We start from the raw sequence: 6,000 nt of genomic DNA on the forward strand, positions 1-6,000 counted from the left end.
AGTTAGTTCCTAAAAACCAGTTCTTCTAGTTACAAGCAATCTTGAGTACTGATTGCATGCCGATCACTATATGGCCTTTTATATTTGTTTATTAAAGAAAGAAAAAGAAAGAAAAGAACAGACAAAATCGAATTCGCAAAGGAGTTATCGCCCCCAACCATTTTCATCCAAAATACGAATTCGTTGAAGAGTTTTTGCCCCAAACTTGTCTCTTTCTACTACCTCAAACTATTATTTGTACTCTTCTACTGCAGCCACTGAACCAAAAAAAAAAAAAAAAAATCCTTCCATCAATAGAAAAGATCTCAAGTCTCGACAAACAGAAGAGTATAATACGACGATAATGGGTATTATTGTTGCCGTCGATCACCATCTTCATCTTTATTTTCCTCTTCGTTCAGAATCATTAGAGGTATAAATTTGAGTAGGCAACTGACATCCATACATCATAGCTAAAGAAAGAAAGTAAGAGAGAAATTATGATTAAAAAAACTAAGTTAATCGTCATCTTGTTCATCATGTTCTTGCAGATCTGAGAGAGAGAAATAACTACTTGACTTGAAATTCAAGATCCTCATATCAATAAAAGTTTTGGATACTCTCTCCTGATGTCTTAAATGATGTTGTTTTTGTTATTTTTTCTCAAATGATGATGATGACCACGATGATGAAGGTGAGGATGACGATGATGGGTATCCTTTTTGTCGTCGAAGATGTTCACCATCTTTATCTTCATTTTTCTCTTTGTTTAGAACCAATAGAGGCGTAGATTTAGAGTTAGAGGAGTTGTAGAAGGAAGATTTCTTGGAAGACCATTTGGCGGCCACCAAAACTCTCCTCCTTTTGTTAGATGGGGTTTTCGACTTCTTCAAATCCTTTAGTGCGTCCACTTTTGATAGATTTGCAAACGACTTCGATTTTTCCATAAAATAACCCCCTCGTGCATATACCAACACCAACAATCTTCATCTCTCTGGGTATTAAAAGACATGGCAAATCATAGATATAAAATGTGTAACAGTCCGCTAGAAATTCAATGGTAAAATTTCTATTGGTTTTAGGAATCTGGTGACCATAAGTTTTTCACGAATTTATTAATCGTATAGGTTTTAGTCTAACCACACAATTAATATTATTACTCACCATGATATAAGAAGTGTGTTTTTGATTATTGGAGATAGTTAGAAGTGTCAAAATGTATTATAGTTTGTGTCATTAGACTCAGTGGGTTATTTAGGTCTTATGACGCAATAACTCTTTTTCATATTCTCGGACGAAATGTCTGTTCAAAATTGCGGATATTATTGGATAAAAATATCTTGAACTGAGTTTTGTGGATATTATTGGGTAAAAAAATATCTTGAGATGATTTTTGTAGATATTACTGGATAAAAATATCTTGAGCTGATTTTGTGGATATTATTGGGTAAAAATATCTAGAGCTAATTTTTGTAGTTATTATTAGGTAAGAGAGACCAACACTCAACTCTCACTTCAGCCCCATCATCTTCCATATTTTGTCTATAAATACCTCCAGCCACTCTCCACGAAATCATCTTCCTTTACACTTTTCATTGAAAGAACACTAAACACTCTCTCGGACAGCTTTTAGTTATTCTTTTGCATGCCCATTTCGAATATTTTGTAAGTGTTTTATCATAAAGTCTCTTTCATACAAGTTGTTCCTTTTTTAGTCTAGTTTACGTGGATATCTTATTTGTTTTATTTGAAAATCAATTGGTCAGTCAAATATTGTTTAAACTCTAGAAATGTCATTCTGGTAGATAAACTGGAGAATATATTATATTTTAGAATTTTTGACCAAGCTAATGGATAGATCTTGGTCTAAAATTTTTAAAGAGTATTGTTAATATGTGTATATGATTATTGGTTGAAGATTTTTTGCATGATTAAAGATTTTGATGAAATATTTTCTTTGATCTAGAAACTTAAAAACTGGAAGAGGAAAAACAATTTCTGTTTTGAGAAAGTTTAAATCTTTGGTGGTTTAAACCTATTCCAATGGTTTTGATAATTTTATTGAAGGATCCTAAACCTCTTATATATATGTTATAATATTATTTTGAAAATATTTAATGTTAGTTTCAAAAATATGAAATTTTATGCAAAGAGATATTCAGATAGGCCAAAGTGATGATATTCTTGGCTAAATTTATATTTTGGTTAATTTTTAACCATGTGATCTTGAATTAGAAGCTTATATATGTTTTGAGATAATTTTTTAAATCATGTGATGGTTTTTTTTTTAAGATCACATCTTTATAAGTTCTAAATCAAAAGGTTGATCAAAACAAGTTAGAAATAAAAATCAATGGAAATAGCATATGAAAATTTCGATCCTATGAAGTTTTAATAGTTGTGATTAGTTTTAAATTTTTATAAATTGATATTTGAGTTTAGGATAAAATTTATATGAGGCATGTAAATTTTGGTGACTTTTGGAGTTAGCATGCAAAACCCTTAAGTTAAGGGTAAAATGGTCATTTTCTCACATATAGAGGGTAAAATGAAAATTTTACTCTTAAGTTAGTATTTTTCCATATTTTAAATTATTAATGATTTAGTTCTAACTTTTAGAATCACTAATTACAGTTCCTCGTGATCGCGCTTGAACTTTTATAAAAAACTTGAAAATCGAAGTAAGTTAGTTTTTAACTTACTAGCAGTTTACTGTGTATGTGTGCTAAGTAAAGGAACTATAGTGTATATATGTATGTATGTTATCATATATGTCATGCCATGCCAAGCCAAGTTATCACATGTTTGTCTATTACATAGAATTTATTCTATCATGAGTTTTTATCTGTTATACAAGATATTCTGTCACTTATTACTATATATTGCAAATATATCATGTTAAATATGCCATCTATTACATGTATGTCATGTCATGTTCACTGTTGTAAGTATGTCATGTTAAGTTTATTTTTCGTTATATGTGATACCATGTTACATGTTTAAGTCATGTTACGATATAACCCTATCTCAAGTTGGTTATGTTTTTCAAGTTATGTTACGTTACGGCTTCTGTTATTTCGTATTCCAGTCACGTTTCATCTTGAATTACATTTAGTTTCGTGGGGTCCATAACAACTGTGGCACACGAAATATGGGGTCACAACAATTGTGACGCATACACTATGTGAGACACAACAATTATGACACATAGAATACATGGAGCTACAACAATTGTGGAGTATGTATTTAAATGTATTGTAACACGTAAAATACATGGGGTCACAACAACTATGGAGTATGTATTTAAGCAGTCAAAGAATAAGTTTCAGATCACGTTCATGTTAAGTCAAGTTTCAGAGCAAGTTCATGTTAAATCAAGTTTCAGACTAAGTTCATGTCAAGTTAAGTTCAGTTCACGTTTCAATTTACATTATGTCAGTTATGCTATGCTATGTTATACATCAAGTTATGCTTTAATTACTTATGAATTTGATTATGCATTCATACTTTTACTGTCATCCATGCATCATTAGCCTGTGTGAAAATTTTTTGTTAACTTACTGAGATTTGTAATCAAATCTCACTGTGGTAGTCCCAACTACCATTCCCCCGAATGGTAGATCTTGTTACAGGACCTGAAAGAGAATCAGGAGTTGATCAACTAGACACAGTCTACTGAGTGACAGTACGATGTCAATGTTAATATAGTAGTTAACTTAAATTACTATTTGTACAATAGAGTTGCATCTCCAGTACTTTTCGGATAATAACCATTTTGAACTAGTGTGGTGATTTTAGTTGTTAAATAGGTCTTTATGTATGAAATATATTTTAAGCATTTGTGATATTTTTAGTTTGGTGCATAGTATTGCTAAAGATCAAAATTATCCGTTATGAATATTATATAATATTAGATGCATGTTAGGAACATTACATCTTATATGTCATGAACGGGGGCAGGTAACCTTGTATTGCATGTCTCGACGCTTCAAATGTATGTCTGATCCTAAATGGAATTTGGGGGCAACACAAAATGAAATTCCCTTTCTTCGATCATTTAAATGGATTGAACAAATATTTCATAAAGAATGCACGGATGAGTTCTAAATGAAACCAAAGTAATCACCAATTAATTATTTTCCAGAAAAGCCATCAGCTTAGAAGGAGGAGAAAAAATAACTTGATGGGAAGCGTGTCTTCCATTGAACCCAAAGATCCCAATTCTACTCCCTTGAAATTACTCAGAATGGGGGAGGAGATTCATATGTGGAGGATATTTGGATGGTTTCAATCTTCAGATGGTTGACGAATAAGAAACGCTCTTCTAAATTTTAGACTCTCCAAAAGTCTCGTCAATGCAATGCTCTGTTTTATTTTCCACTTCAGTGTTCGGTGCACAAACGATACTCGAGATTGCCTGAGTCAAGAGTTTTCCATGTGCATGTGTTGGCAGTTTCTTTAAAAAAAAGTCTTTTCCCTTGAAGTATTTATGTTAAAAAACGCATGCATGGTAACAAATTATACTAATAAAACTCCCCAAAGTCTCGATCGGTTTGAGAGAGAAAGTTGTTCCGAGAGAGTTAGGATCATATCTTTTTACAATTAAAATATAAAAACACTTCTCATTTAAAACATTATGCATACCATTTTTCAAAATAAATGCTATTATCTTAAAGAAAAATACATTAAAAGTGCAAGTGATAATATGTATATATGTTAGCCAGAGAAGTGGCGTCGGATTCGATAAACGTGACACTTGAGAATTTAAGGGTGAAGAGTTCTTTAACGGTTACATTCAAAATTTCAAAGTATGGAGGCCAACCAATGAATTTGGTCCATAAGTTTCATTTTTTGAGGGGAATTGGACTGTCATGACACTGTATCCATATCCTTCATACATTAATACTCGATTTTCTTCGGAAAATATCTTAAAAAAAAAAAAAAATAGCTCTCTTTCTCTCTCTCTCTTATATATATATATATATACACTACTAGGGCTGTAATCGAGCCGAGTCGAGCCGAGCTTTGGCTTGCCGAACTCGAGCTCGACTCAAAATACTCGAGTTCGAGCTCGAGGCCGAGCTCGAGATTTTTTTTAATTTTTTGTTCAAGCTCAACTCGATAAGTTGAAATCTCAACTCGAGCTCGAGCTCGAGTTCGTCCCACAAACGAGTTCGAGTCGAGTCGAGCTTGAACTCGAGCTCGAACTTGAATTATTTTTTTAATAAGATTTAATAATTAATAAATTAAATAAATAAATAAAAAAGAATTAATATTGAATTTATACAATTAACAAGTAGAACCTCTATTAAATTATAAAATTTTAAAAAATTTATAAATAATTAATATCTAACTAGTTGATATTTATCCAAAATAACAATATATTATATGCCTACATATATTATTAATACATATACTTAATATGATAGAATATATCTATTTCATATATGGTTTCCACATACTAGTATATGAAATTATTAAATTTTATCAACTAATTATTATACAAATTATAAAATATACCTATGAAGTATATTTACTATATAGACATAAGTAATTAGAATACATATTATATATTTAATTATAAAAGTGGTATGCTTATATTATTAGCTAATACATATATACATGCATAGGTGTATGTATATATTTATTAATATATGAATGAGTTTTAATCGAGTCGAGCTAACGAGTCGACTCGAGCATAAACGAGCGAGCCTAAACGAGCCTTAGTCGAGTCGAGTCAAGTTTTGTCGAGTATGTGTCATTTACAAATCGAGCGAGCATTTTCTTTAACGAACGAGCTTTTTTTTTTCACGAGTCGAGTTCGATTCGAGTTTAACCGAGCGAGTACCGAGCGAGCTATCGAACAGACTGGTTCATTTACAGCCCTATACACTACTTATTATCTTTACACTACATATCAATATTTATCATCTTTACATCACATATCAATATGTGATTTTTTATTTTTATCATTCTAATTAAACATACATATTTATACATGCATTAATATTTAATGTGTGT

Source organism: Carya illinoinensis, chromosome 11 (assembly GCF_018687715.1).
Source record: "Carya illinoinensis cultivar Pawnee chromosome 11, C.illinoinensisPawnee_v1, whole genome shotgun sequence".
Taxonomy (NCBI): domain Eukaryota; kingdom Viridiplantae; phylum Streptophyta; class Magnoliopsida; order Fagales; family Juglandaceae; genus Carya; species Carya illinoinensis.